This window comes from Heloderma suspectum, chromosome 3 (genome assembly GCF_057233095.1).
Source record: "Heloderma suspectum isolate Gila_16-S chromosome 3, 16-S_ref, whole genome shotgun sequence".
In the NCBI taxonomy this organism is placed as follows: Eukaryota; Metazoa; Chordata; class Lepidosauria; order Squamata; family Helodermatidae; genus Heloderma; species Heloderma suspectum.
The window spans coordinates 133,148,777-133,164,295 of NC_139460.1; the positions used below are offsets into that span (position 1 = coordinate 133,148,777).

Here is a 15,519-nt window from a genome sequence, read left to right on the forward strand (position 1 = left end):
TTTCCTGTATAGTTCTTCTGTGTATTCCTGCCACCTCTTCTTAATCTCATTTGCTTCTGTTAGGTCCCTGCCTTCTTTGTCCTTTATCATGCCCGTCTTTGCACAAAACGTTCCCTTGAGATCTCCAATTTTCTTGAAAAGATCTCTAGTCTTTCCCATTCTGTTGTTTTCCTCGATTTCTTTGCATTGTTCATTTAAGAAGGCCTTCTTGTCTCTCCTTGCTATTCTCTGGAACTCTGCATTCAGTTGGATATATCTTCCCCTTTCTCCCTTGCTTTTCGCTTCCCTTCTTTCGTGAGCTACTTGTAAAGCCTCATCAGACAGCCACTTGGCTTTCTTGCATTTCTTTTTCTTTGGGACGGATTTCGTTGCTGCCTCCTGAACAATGTTACGGACCTCCGTCCATAGTTCCTCAGGCACTCTGTCTATCAGGTCTAATCCCTGAAATCTATTCCTCACCTCCACTGTATATTCATCAGGGATATGATTTAGGTCATACCTGAACGGTTTAGTGGTTTTCCCGACGTTCTTCAATTTAAGCCGAAATTTTGCAAGAAGCAGCTCATGATCTGAGCCACAGTCAGCTCCAGGTCTTGTTTTTACTGACTGTATGGAGCTTCTCCATCTTTGGCTGCAAAGGACATAATCAATTTGATTTCGATATTGACCATCTGGTGATGTCCATGTGTAGAGTCGCCTCTTGTGCTGTTGGAAAAGAGTGTTTGCTATGATCAGCATGTTCTCTTGGCAAAACTCTATTAGCTTTTGTCCTGCTTCATTTTGTACACCAAGGCCATGCCTGCCTGTTATCCCGGTGATTTCTTGACTTCCTACTTTAGCATTCCAATCCCCTATGATGAAGAGGACATCTTTTTTTGGTGTTAGTTCTAGAAGGTGTTGTAGGTCTTCATAGAACCGATCAACCTCAGCTTCTTCGGCCTCAGTAGTTGGGGCATAGACTTGAATTACTGTGATGTTGAATGGTTTGCCTTGGATTCGTACTGAGATCATTCTATCATTTTTAAGATTGTACCCCAGTACTGCTTTTCCCACCCTTTTGTTGACTATGAGTGCTACTCCATTTCTTCTAAGGGATTCTTGCCCACAATAGTAGATATGATGGTCACCTGAATTAAATTCGCCCATGCCTGTCCATTTTAGTTCGCTGATTCCCAAGATGTCGATGTTCAATCTTGCCATCTCATGTTTGACCACCTCCAGCTTACCTTGATTCATTGATCTGACATTCCAGGTTCCTAAACAATATTGTTCTTTACAGCATCGGATTTTCTTTTCACCGCCAGACACATCCACAGCTGAGTGTCCTTTCGGGTTTGGCCCAGCCGCTTCACTCTTTCTGGCGCTACTTGGAAATACCCTCTGCTCTTCCCCAGTAGCATATTGGACACCTTCCGACCTGAGGGGCTCATCTTCCGGCGTCATCTCTTTTAGCCTTGTGATACGTTCCATGGGGTTTTCTTGGCAAGAATACTGGAGTGGGTTGCCATTTCCTTCTCCAGTGGACCACATTTTGTCAGAACTCTCTGCCATGACCTGTCCGTCTTGGGTGGCCCTGCACGGCATAGCTTATGGCTTCACTGAGTTACGCAAGCCCCTTCGCCACAACAAGGCAGTGATCCATGAAGGGGATAATGTATTTAGCCTTGACTAAATGTCATGGTGGCCAGGTCACATGATCAAACACCTGGGTTGTGGTGCATGTGTGCAGCCATTTTGAATATTCAAGCGGTGGCTTGTCATGTCATCCAAACCCAGGGACCATGGGTTCTGTGAGGATTGCCTAATCTTCACATAACCCACAGTCCCTGGGTTTGGACAACACAACAAGACACAATCCTGGTTTGAATATTCAGGATGGTTTCCATGGGTGCTGTAGCTTGTCAAGGGTTAAATAAGCCATGACAAGCCACAGTAATCATGCCAACCTGGTCTGTGTCACAAGGACACTAACCCCTAACAAGATATAACTGCCTGCCTGAGAAGAGTGTTTGTTTTGCTCTGGGAGCATGCTCCAGAAGGACAGAAAGGATGCTTACATATGTAGGGCTCCTAGTGTCAGCAGGCATTGAGTAGCTATTCTGTCTATTCTTCCTTAATGGATTTTTTTTTTTTTTTTTTTGTGGAAAGAAAAAGGATGGAAGAAGTGGGAAAACACAGGAGGACTATAAATAGAAGACAACATCATCTGTCCACCCCCCACCCCCAGTAAAATTCCATGAATGCGGCAGGGCAGTTGCACAATAAAAGCCTCATCCAGAAACACCCCAAAACACACACTTCATATAACAGAGCAACCTATGACCTTAAACCATTCCCATTGTTACAAGACACTGAAATATCCAAAGTATTATTCAGCAGTGCAGATTGCTTCTGAAATGTAAATCATATTACTGAACATATACATATATGGTGGAAAGTACTAAGCAGAACAGAGAGCTCTTAATCAGATATGATTGGATTATAAGGTAAGAGATAGTACCGAAGAGCTTGATGCAAAGGATGTTGTTCTCTTGGGATATTAGCTTACTTAGAAGCAAAATATTTTCTATATTTTGCTAATTCTTCACTTCGGATAAACTGTGGTTTAGATAAGTAAGAATGGCTAAGGAGTTCAACAGAGATGCACTGATATGCAGCTGAAAATGAGGTTTTTAGAGCTTCATAGTTGTGTGGCTATGTGTATGCTTCAGTTCTCTGCAAGACCTGAAAATAGTGCAGGTGTTACTCTTAGCCAGCTGCAACAAAAACAACTGTTGACTACTGGAACATCCTGAAAAGGATGCTTCTAAACAGGACTCTTAGGCTACAATCCTACGCACACTTACCTGGGAGTAAATCCCATTTAACTGCAAGGGGCTTACTTCTGAGTAGACATGTATAGGATTGCACCTTCAGACAGGGCTGGCCCAAGACATTTTGCTACCTGAGGCAAAGGGCAAATGGCACCCCCTTCCCTACCCCATGGGTGGCTAAATTGCTTTGGCATCTGAGATAGAATATCCCGCAAGCAATTCTTCCTGGGAGTAAAAATACAATCAATCAACCAATAAATAAATAATAACAATTTGCTGTCCTTTCATGACACCCTAAATCAGCTGCCCAAAGAGCCACCATATATGCAGCCACCAGTGCTGCATATTGATAGGGTTTGCACTGCATTCTTAAAGCGGGGAACTTTGGACAATCCTGAATTGCTACCCCAGAAGTCTGAAATGGTTGCTGTTGTTCAGTCGTTAAGTCATGTCCGACTCTTCGTGACCCTATGGACCATAGCACGCCAGGCCTTCCTGTCCTCTGCTCTCTCCCGGAGTGTGCTCAAGTTCATATTCATTGCATCGGTGATGCTATCTAGCCATCTCATCCTCTGCCGTCCCCTTCTCCTTTTGCCTTCAGTCTTTCCCAGCATCAGGGTCTTTTCCAGGGAGTTTTCTCTTCGCACTAGGTGGCCAAAATATTTGAGCTTCAGCTTCAGTATCTGTCCTTCCAATGAGCACTCAGGGTTGATTTCCTTTAGGATGGACTGATTTGACCTCCGTGCAGTCCAGGGGACTCGTAAGAGTCTTCTCCAGCACCATAGTTCGAAGGCATCAATTCTTGGGCGCTCAGCCTTCCTTATAGTCCAGCTCTCACAGCCATACATTACTACTGGAAAAACCATAGCTTTGATTACATGGACCTTATACCGCAAGGTGATGTCTCTGCTTCTTACTATGCTGTCTAGGTTTGCCATAGCTTTCCTCCCAAGGAGCAAGCGTCTTTTAATTTCATGGCTACAGTCACCGTCTGCGGTTATCTTGGAGCCCAAGAAAGTAAAATCTGTCACTGCTTCCATTTCTTCCCCTTCTATATGCCAGGAAGTGATGGGGCCAGATGCCATGATTTTCATTTTTTTTATGTTGAGTTTCAAACCAGCTTTTGCACTCTCCTCTTTCACCCTCAACAGGAGGCTCTTTAGATCTGCTTCGCTTTCTGCCATTAGGGTGGTATCGTCTGCGTATCTGAGGTTGTCGATAATTCTGACCTGTGATTCATCCAACCCGGCATTCTGTCTATCAGGTCTAATCCCTGAAATCTATTCCTCACCTCCACTAATTCATAAGGGATATGATTTAGGTCAAACCTGAATGGTTTAGTGGTTTCCCCGATGTTCTTCAATTTAAGCCAAAATTTTGCAATAAGAAGCTCATGATCTGAGCCACAGTCAGCTCCAGGTCTTGTTTTTACTGACTGTATAGAGCCTCTCCATCTTTGGCTGCAAAGTACATAATCAATCTGATTTCGATATTGACCATTTGGTGATGTCCATGTGTAGAGTTGCCTCTTCTGCTGTTGGAAAAGAGTGTTTGTTATGATCAGCGTGTTCTCTTGGCAAAACTCTATTAGCCTTTGGTGAAATGGTACCCATAACTATTTCCTGTAGTATATAACTACAGCAGGGGTTAAAACCTGCTCCTGCCTTCCAATGCCATGCCCAGAGAATGCAAAGTGACTGGAAAACGGATGGAAACTTATTTTTAAATGTCATAAAACTATTTTGTTGTATTAATATTTAACTTAAATATGCTGGTATTTGATTTATATCACCACTTTTAAAATAAAAGATTTTAAAACCTATTGGGCTATCCGTTTTCAAGCTCTTTTGCATTGATACTGCCCCCCTGCAAACCCCAAATCCTGCGGTCCTTGTGACTCCCAAACTGCAATCCTACACCCACTTACCTGGGAGTAAGCACCATTTAACTCAATGAGACTTACTTCTGAGTAGATACGTACAAGATGGACTTGGCTAGAGCATGAGTTCTCAGTGAATACTTGGACTTCGGCTCCTGCACAGCAGGAGACCTGCCTCAGCCTCTTTGCAAAGTCTTCACAAGTTTCAGGGTTGCCAGTGGGGAGCGGGTGATCCTTCAGTATAAGTCCTAAATTGTCCCTGTGTAGGATAGGAAGAACACACCTTTCAAGAGTGTTTCATCTTAGAGGAACTTACACACCACGGGAAAGATACGTGCTAGTTTCTAGGAGACATGAGAGGGGAAAGCAAACATCTCCTTAGGCCCCCTGACGTTTCCTTCCTACCCTTTGCTCTCCTGACAGCTTGCAGGGATGGCGCAGGGAACTAGAACATGAGATAAAAGGTGCAAGAAAGGCCTTTGCTGCACAGTTTGCAAACGGAGCAGAGAAAGAGGACAAGCTCGCCCGCGCCACTTCTGCCTCCTCCTCCATCCCATGAAGCGGCACCAGCAGCAAGGGGAGGTGGGGGAAACTAACAGGGCTTTCGGGCCCTGGGGAGCTTCCTCGCAGCTCTTCAGAGAAGGCCGGGGAAGGGAACGGGAGCCTGAAGCCCAGGGGAGAGGCGTGGGGGCGGCTTTTCACCCCGCCTCGGAGCCCTTCTTCCCTCCTGGAGCAGCCGGAAGCAGCGCCAGAGCCCCAGGCCCCGCTAAGGGCACAGCGCAAGGGCGGGCCCGGAGCAGGAGGGCGGCGGAGGCGGGCCCAACCCGCCGCTCCTTTCAGCGCACCGCCTCCCCCGGGCGCCTCAGTCCGCGCCACGGCAGGGCCGGCGGTGCCTTCGGAAGTTTATGGCGGCGTCGAGGTCGTGAGCTTATGAAAGTTTCTGGCAAGGGTGGGCAACCGCCACCGCTCGGGTGGGCACCCCCGCCCCCGGACCCAGCCGGGCCTGCGCCCGCCCCGGAATTGCCGCTGCTGCTTTATTTATTTATTTATTTTATTTATTTTATTTCATTTCTATACCGCCCAATAGCCGAAGCTCTCCGGGCGGTTCACAAAAATTAAAACCAAACAACACACAATAAAACAATTTAAAATATATAGAACATTAAAACCAAACTTACCAGTGCAAGATGGGACGTTGTTGTTCAGCAAGGCGCGTGGGGCGCATGTGCCTTGTTTTAAAGCGAAATGACACGCTCGGAGCCTCTGGAGAGCGCAATCTTGGTTTAAAACAAGGTATGCGTTCCCCCCCGCGCGCCTTGTTTAACAATGCAACCACGGCTGCTTCTTTTTTGCTGGTTTTGCCATATTTCGGCAGCACATTTGACAGGTGTGGCAGCGGGGGCTGCATGTAGCCCACCCCTGGGTTAAGGTTAAAGGTAAAGGTGTCCCCAACCAGTCGTGTCCGACTCTAGGATGCGGTGCTCATCCCCGTTTCTAAGCCGAAGAGCCAGTGCTTCCGTGGTCCTGTGGCCGGCATGACTGAACACCGAGGTGCACGGAACACTGTTACCTTTCCCACCGAGGCGGTGCCTATTTATCTACTTGCAATTTCTTGCTTTCGAACTGCTAGGTTGGCAGGAGCTGGGACTGAAGACGGCAGCTCACTCCGTCACGCAGCACTCGGGTCTTGAACTGCTGACCAGTCTGCAGTTCAGCGTCTTAACCACTAAGCCACTGCGGCCCCGGGTTAAGGTTACCCGGATTTAAACCAAATACCTGATATTTGCGGAGCTGAGGCTTACTGCCCTCTCACTGTGTTTAACTTCCCAGACAAATGCTAATGTTTTTAATACCATATAATGACTGCCTAATGCCCAGAAACTTGCTTTTAAATTTCAAATCAATATAACCTCAGGTTTCATATCTGGGTAAGAATGAAGGTAACCAGGCAGTGGAATTGCGATGAGTTTTCATTACAGGGTAACATGTTGCTGATCATTTCTAACATATTATTCTGAAATATTTATTAGATTTTAATTTCCTTATAATTTTCTCTCCAGTTTCCATTAGAGAAAGCTGCCTGGGGCATTTTGAGAAGCCATTTTGCCTAATGAAAGGTTAGCCGCACAAACTTAAACTTCCAACAGAGGTTGGTATTTGTTTTAGATATTAATTATCCTCAGGGGTGTGTGGTTTTTGTTTTGTTTTTCAAAAAGAAAGCAACTGACAAGTTGCACGACATGAATCTTAGTAATATTCATCCTGGATATAATTCACATTAGGAGAAAGGACATGGTCCCTATGGACTGACATTAGTAGAAATGAAAGAGTGTTGTGACGGTCTGTTGTCAGAATGAGATGCAGATGTAGTAGTTGGATTCAAAATTGCACCTGCAGTTTACATAATGTTTAGTTGTGAACACTCTATTTTGTCTTAAAGAGCTGAAAAAAATTGTTGTGAACTGCCCGGAGAGCTTCAGCTATTGGGCAATATAAAAATGTAATAAAAGAAAGAAAGAAAAACAAATAAAGTAGAATCTTCTAAGATCGATTTCCAGATTCCGACAGAACAGGGTGGTCATTTGCACATTGCCAAAAAAAAAGGAGGAAATAGGATACCAATTTGCATAGACTTAGCATTGCTAATTTATACATATAGAGGCAAATATTGGAAATAATGACTATAATTTAAATGGAAAATGCAGTTGTGACCAAGTAATCTGCATGCCTGCTCAGTCTGCTGTTCCAGTGCAGTTGATGGGCAACTTTAAGGTGTGTGTGTGTGTGTGTGTGTGTGTGAGAGAGAGAGAGAGAGAGAGTGGGTTTGCTTGATCATGGCATGGTTAACAAGCCATGGGGGCTTTTTAACCCTGCTGCATGAGATGGTTGCATGCTGGCTGGATTTCCATAATTACCCTCACTGATGTAGTCAGCAACCTTCCAATAACCCATGGACTATTGTTGGGTTATTTGAGAGTTGCTGCCCCCTCCCCACCAAACAGCAAGCCATGCCACCCAGATTTGAGCAACACAGCAAGCCACACCAGTGAGGGTAATTAGGGAAATCTTGCCAGTTCGTGACCAGCCCACACAGTGGGGGAAATAAGCCAGAGAACATAAGACTGATACATGCAACGGGGAAAGCTCTTTCAAGTTGGCCCTCAAATATCTTTTGTCCAATATTTTATTTTAAAATACAATAAAATATAAGAGGTATGCCTGTAATTACATATAAAATATGATTAGTCGCAGTGTTCTTTGTATCTAGAAATACCCCCCCCCCCCGGGTCTTGGACAATATAAGACTTGAGGAGAGAGCCTTCACCACGCCCTTAAGGCATGTAGTACGATGGTGGTTCTCTGCTCAGGGGCTGGGGTTGCAACACTGGGGCTGTTCTAGAAGCTTCCAAAATGCTTCTCTGTTTAGGTGCAAATCCCATGTGTATATCTGCACAAAAACTGTGAAGTACACACAAGCTACACAGTCCATGTACACACACTAGGCTTTTTCCTTGGCTGATAAATAAGCAACATACTCAAAAAATAAAACTCATTCCTGAGTGGGTGATTTGAAACAGTGGCTCCAAACAGCTAAAGTTAGTTATGACAGCATGGCCCTATCCCTAATTTCCACCCACTGGGTGGAATATGATTACTCCTAGCTCCCCTTGGCTTGGCACAATACAGTATTAGGCTGGGGATGGGGAGGGGTGGATTGCACCAATGGAATGATATCCTTGGGAGGCTGAAATGGGTGGGACATTTATGGTGGCAAGACTTCACTAGCACAAGGTGGGGGTGGGATAAATGGAGTCAATCCCATGCTGGGAGAACTGGGTATAGCTGGAATCTTATGCTTACTCAAGGGTTGATCACACCTCAAATGGCAGAAACCCATTACATCTGGAGAAGAGGGGGAGGTGTTTAGAAAGCCGTCCCATTGAAGTCAATGGAGAGCTGGAGCAAATCAGATCATAGGACTCTGACTACGTATGCAGCCAATTATAGCACACCCTAAAGCTATAGCTAGAGAATAGGGATCATACTGTATATCCGGATGCATGGCATGGAACTCTATTGTTCACTCACCCCACACTCCTGAGATATGAGGAGTTTGAAGGGTGCAGCACTTATCCAGGTTTAGTTTCCTTTGGGTCACCAGTAGCTTATGATTGTATGTAATATTTGATTTACAAATATGCAGGATAAGCATAAATGCTGATATTGTAAATAATATTTATTTACAAATATGCAGGATAAGCATAAATGGAGGCAGATTGCTTAAATACTCCAGCACACAGCCAGAACTCCTGCTCCATATCACATCTCCAGAGAGGCAGCTAGAATACTTCCAGAGCTTACAGCTCAGCTTCTGCACCCACCCACTTCCCTCCAGACTGTCTTACTCTCTGACCGCAAACTGCAGTTGCTGTTTAAAAAACAACGGAAGCCATGCTGGACATAAGGAAAATGCCAAAATTCATGTTAGGATAATACCTTTATTAGGACAACTCAAAGGTCACAAAGTACTGTGCAAGCTTTCGAGATCTCCCGATCTCTTCATTAGGCAAGATCTTATAAAACTGGATGGGGTGGGGAGAGGAGCAGGAAAAAGGCTGATGATGTTGAAGTCCTGAAGTCTATATGATCCTGGGAACAGACTGGCAGCTGACAAAGCACTAGCATAATTGCCACAGAACAGAGCGCTATTCCCCAGCACCACCTTTTGGAAACAGCCATCCAAGTAGCAATGGAACCACTGCAAAACATGGCCCTCAACCCATAACTCAGGCAGCTGATCCAGAAGGATACCATGGCTGGTGGTACTGAAAGCTACTGAGAGGTCTCAGAGAAGCAATAGCGTTGTACACTGTCTCTTTCTCTCAGCAAAGGTAATCCCTCAGGAAGACCAAGGCAGTTTCTGTCCCAACATCAGGACTAAAGCTGGATTTAGAAAATCAACTTCATCCAAGAGTGAGTTGATTGGTAACCACTCACTTGAGCACCTGGTCAACAAAGGGGGTATTAGCAAGTGGTCTATAGTTATCCTCCACTTAGGATAGGTTTCTTCAGGAGCAGGCTTTTATTTTGTATCTCTTCATTAGCTTTTTTTCTTCTGGCATTGTTGTGCTTTTGACTCTGTTGTGATGAGTGCATAAGACCATAACTATGTTACCCCAATATAAGTGCTGGAGTAGCAGCTGTCTGGTTAGTGGGACCCTAGAATTGCCCCATAAGTCCAATCGGAAGCTGTGTGGGACTTAACTTGAAAGCACAGTAATTTTACAGTTAACAACAGAGAGAAATTATTCTGTAACCATGGATGTTTCACATTTCAAGTGTGATACATTGCAATGTATTCCTGCTAAAATAAACAAGGGAGATTATTTCAAACACTATCCTTCCATTAAGAATGATAGATTATTTAACCAATATAACAGAAAAACAAAAAGGGTGCAGCAGGCTTGTCTGATATGGTTAGGTTAAAGTATTTCAGATGGCCTCCTGTTTTTCTGTAGAATAAAGCCTGCTTGTATTAACACATGCCAAGAGCAACTTCAGAATGTGTAGGTTTTGACATTTATATTTTTAAGATAAATAGTATTACATTTCCATATATTTTCCACTAATTTTTATTTATTTAAAATATTTATATTCCAATTCAGTACAAATCAAAGTGGCTAACAACAAGAAACAATTACTGCACCCAACAACCAGTGAATAAATAAATCCATCATAAGCTTGGACATGAAACAAATAACTAAAGCTGCCACTTTTCAACATCTGCCTAAATAAGAAAACCAAGATAGTCATGCCGATCCATGAGAAAGAAACCCCACATCCCAGTTGGGCAATACCTTTATTAATGTTGGAGGGACTCGGGCCATGAGTCACTTAACTTGAACTTGAAGGGTTAATATGTACCTGAGTCAAGTGGGAGGGGATCTCTGGGAGATGGGATTGCCTTTTCCTTGTCTCCTCCCCCTGTTCTCTATTCCTTCTTCCTACTTCCTCCCTCAAGGGGTGCTGATCATGAGGCTGACCTCAGCCAACTTACCTCGAGATTTAAGCTTGTTATATCTCAAGTAAAGTCTGTTCCTAACCCACCACTCGAGTGTGTTTTGTCTAAATCCATGGCTACTGGTTGGGGGTTGATTTGGACTACAATTAAGCCCAACTCAATGCCAGCCTTTCCCAATGTGATGCCCTCCAGATGTTTTGGACTTCACCTCCCATCAACCTCAGCCATCATGGCCAAAGGTGATGGGTGATGGGGCTTGTAATCTGAAACAACTGGAGAGCACTAGGTTGGGGAAGGTTGGTGTAGACAATCATAAAATCACTGGTCTGACAAATGATTGTTTTCACCCCTAGAAAGAGTGTTTCCCCAAAGATGGTCAGTGGAGTAACACACTCATCATTTAGATAGTAGTGGGTACTGAAGACAAATGCCCTGATCTAGACAGGAAAATCTGCATGTGGAAGCAGGTGTCCGTATGCACAGCTGATTTGCATTGGCCCCATTGAACTGGGCTGGGATATGTCTGTTGATATTGATGGATCTGTTCATCCCCACTTGGGCAACATGTTGTGGTGGATTGCTAGTTCCCTGCGACTGGAGTGCATTGAAATCTAGCACTGTAATCCTACTCACCAGAGAGTATGCCCCATTGAATTCAGTGGGGCTGACTTTCAAGTAAACACATGTATCATCATGCAATGAGAGCCAATGTACCTGATCGTACTTATATCACATGAGAACTGCCATTATCATGACGGTGTGGAACAGCCACTAATAGATCAGCTCTGGTGGATAGAATTTTCTCCTAAATTATTTATTATTTATACTGTAATTGATATATTTATTTAATTATGGGTATTTCTGTACTGCCATTTAATAAATTTCTCATGGCCATTTACAATAAAACCAATTAAAATATAATTTAGTTAAATTAACTATAAATGCCTATAAAATAACAGCTTATAAGGCAGTAAAACTCAAGCAACATAAACAGTAGCAAAATATATGTAAGAATAAAAAGCTTGGGAATTTTTTAAAAGAGTCTTTGCCTGGTGTTGAAATGATAGAAGAGTGAGTGCAAGGTGAGCCGCTCTTGGGAGAATGTTCCATAATTGTGGTGCCACCATTGAGAAAACCCTTGCCCAGTAGCTCTTCCCCTTGCCTCAGCTGGCAGGAACAGCCACAGAAGGCCTGCTACTGAATATTTTAAGTTACGGGAAGGGATGGAAACGGGAGGTTTTTCACATATTCTGGTCCTAAGCTCTGAACATCTTTAGAGGTCAAAACCAGCTCTTTGAATTGGGCCTGGAAACAATGTTTACAGAATTTCATAAGTGACACATAGACATGTCTCTCTGCCTGTAAGGAGTTTTACAGTCTAAAACCATGTCATTTCTCACTAGAGGCAACCAGATCAAGTTATGAACTTGATAACTATTATTCTCCACAGAGAGATATAGCCACATTCGGGTATAAGAGCCTTCAACCCTCAGCATACTAAATGTATTTGCATATGTGTAGCCATTGCCTTCCTCTCATCTGTTCCTGGTGATTCCAGCTATGAGGGAAATCTTTCCCCTCCTTCCACTGCACAATATGTTGCTGTGAACACAAAACCAATTTTAGAATTGGGATATTTCCCCCCTTCCAATCCTGAGTCTGTTGCTAGTTCCTTCAGTTGCCATGGTGAATGGGGTGTAAGCTACCCTTCCAGTCCAGGGAGGGAGGGGGCTGCATGAAGTGAATACTAATGTGGAAGAAACAGACAATACATTGTTTTTAACTCAATGCTGATTTGGAAATAAAAATTACTCTACCTCAGCCATTAATGAGACAAAGCAGAAAAAGTATGTTCCTAAAAGATGGAAGCCACAAAACCAAACAAACAAACAAACATCCTTGACACTTGATTAGTGATCAAAAGAAACTGAAATTGAGGGAAAGGGGTATGTGGCTAGGATAGGGAACTCAGAATCATGTGTCATGGGTTATAATTCTGCCTCTGACTTTCAGTACTATCATCAGACACACCAAAACAGGGCAAACCTCTAGAAATGTGTAAGAACATCAACAACTCAAATAGAAGCTTGTGGAGATGCAGAGAACCTAGCTGAAAATCAGGGATGCAGAGAGCCTAGCTGTTCTTATTGAGCAGAACAGTCCACCTTCTTGCTTGGCCATTTTATTTATTTGTTTTGAAGACTTATACCTTGCATTTCAGTCAAATGCTTCAGAAGGCACCTTACAGCAGGTTATAACTATACCAGCCCCTCCCCAACCCACGCCAAGCTCACATACAAGTCAGCAGACCTCTGTCCCCTGGCTGATGGCAGAGGCCAGAGTGTACTCTCCTTCTGTTCTCCAGTCCCAGGACAACTGGCATTTGGAGACAAGTTCTTTTGTGACAGGGAGGAGAAGCAAAGTTCCTTGCAGCTGCTCCTTCTCAGGCTCGTGATGGGGCCAGGCTGGTCTTCCCCTTGCTTCTCATGATATTCTTCCTCGCGGGGGTCGGGGGTCAGGGGATTCAGCCTCCCGGTGGTCTTTGGTCCTGGGCCAAAGTTAGGTACTAGAGGCCACCCCACTATTCCCCCCACCCTGATTTCAACAGCACAGTCCAAAGTGAAATGGATTTGATTGCTGTGATAGGGAATGTCCTCCTTATTGTTTATGAAGAATCGCAGCGGTAGTTAAGGCTGTGTTTGCATGGGCACAGGCATGATACAGCAACCTTGCTGAAGCTGAGCAGGTCTGAGACTGTCTGGGAACCCCTAACATAGGCTACCTTGAGTTCCATGGAAGAAAGGCAGGTTATAAATGTAATAAATAAATAATATTGCTGTACCGTGTTTGGTTTGTGCATAAATGACAAAAAGAGAGGGCCTGTTCGGAGAGGAATTAAAACAACAGTAGAATTTCTGTGACTTGTATGCTGGTCCCAGGAAAAGATTCCTTGCATCTTTGTTGGGAGGAATGTCTGACAGCAACTTGCTTGAGCAAATCTGTGCACTACCCTTATGTAAGCAATCAAGCAGCTTTATTTGCTGTGGCTGTTAAAACGATTAAAGTAAAGGTCCTAAAAACTGTCACTGTGCACATGATGAATTGATTTGATTGGCTTGCTGAGTTTCTTTGAAAAATGAATAGAGTTCACAACTACATGCAGTTAACAAAGCCTTCCCCAACATGGTGCCCTTCAGATGTTGTAGAATTCCCAGAATTCCTCACCATCAGTCATGCTGGCTAGGGCTTATGGGAGGAAGTCCAAAATATCCAGGGGATACCAGGTTGGGGAAGGCTGGCTTACATGTTACAAAAAGCAGAGGATTAGGGAACCACAACAAAAAATACAAACATTAGGCCTGATGTTTTATACTTTATATAATGCATTTTAATGGTGTTTTAATTTTTGTGAACCTCCTAGAAAGCTTCAGCGGTGGGGCAGAATGGAAATATAATGAATGAATGAAAATGAATGAATGATACTGTGGTCAAGATTAGGGCCCAAGGTTGGGGTCAGGTTGAGTAAACCTATGAAGAGACAGAGCAGGTGGGTTCTAATAAAGTAGTGGTGGAGAGCCTGTTGTTGGACTACAGCTCCCATCTTCAATGACCATTGACGTGGCTGGCTGGAGTTGGTGGAGCACAGGTTCCCCATGCCTGTATTAAAAAAATAGAAGTGAAGAGCAGAAATGGCTCCACTTTTGAGTGGGGGCGGGGGGGCTGGCAAGGTACCCTTCTCAAGTAGGCTTCCTGGCCACAGGTTTATATAGTGGCAGCAGCTGGGTCTAGAAAGCTACCCGCCATTTTATTTTCCCACAGTGCCCCAGAGTGATGCTCCATCAAGTGCTTCAGGATACTGTGGGAAATTTGAAATGGTGGGTGGCTTGCCAGACCCAGCCACTGCCATCAGATAAGCCTGGGGCTGGAGGAACAGGCAGCAGGAAAGAACAAACTAGCAGTCATAACTGGTGGGGCCAAGGGAGGTGTCAGCCAGGAGCCGCCTGTGGGTGTTGGGTGCTGATGCTGGGCTTAGGGGGAGGAACGAGGAAGACAGTAGGTTGATTCCACAGTACAGTTGGAGAAGAGAGATGTTTTTGCACCAACTTATTCCTTTCTTGGAGGAAAGGCAATCTAACTCTCCTTGCATGTCCTTATTTCTCAGATCATTGTTATACAGTTTTTGGTGGGTGTGCATACTGCTAGAAAATGTACAAGATGCTCTCACTGTCATTGTGGACTATTTGGGAAATTACCTTGTACTCTAAATGTCACATTGGGGGCCTGACATCCACTTTCCCAACAACCTTCACTAAAGTCCTGTATATGTCTGATTGCCTTCCCAATGACTGGGATTCCCCCATGTAAACTATTCTAAAAAGAAAGAGTGGTCTTTAATAGATTATTATAAATATAAACAATGTGGACTGTACCCAGCCAATGTCTTAGCTGTGTGCTTTATAGGAATTATATATTGAACACTGGAACCACAAGAGCAGAAGAATTAGAGCCATAAATTTGTTTTTCTACCTCTCCATTTGCTATAACTAGATTAATTCCCTGTTCCTTATTATAAATGCTTTGCTTATTTAAGGAAGGAAAAGAAAATTGTCTACATGGTTTATGTGACTGGTTGCAATAAATTTTCACAGCATAAATTTTCAATGTGGACATTTTTAGTATCTAGTATGAACTTGTTAACCACACACACACCCTCACATAACATTTCTTGTGTATCCATTCAATCATGTGAATGTATTTTTATGTTGAATAAAGCACTGGATATAGGAAGAATCCTTTTTATACAG

At 43.9% G+C, this 15,519-nt stretch overlaps 1 long non-coding RNA gene across 1 annotated transcript in view; it reads right to left on the bottom strand.

The window, feature by feature from the left end:
* LOC146350268 (uncharacterized) overlaps nt 1-5,899 on the bottom strand; it is a 28,568-nt gene extending 22,669 nt beyond the window's left edge. Inside the window, exons 1-2 of the long non-coding RNA XR_014788829.1 lie at nt 5,871-5,899; nt 4,777-4,951 (exon numbers count right to left, since the gene is read on the bottom strand). This is a non-coding gene — a long non-coding RNA (uncharacterized LOC146350268). The remainder of the gene's footprint in view (nt 1-4,776; nt 4,952-5,870) is intronic.
* Nucleotides 5,900-15,519: the final 9,620 nt, after the last annotated feature.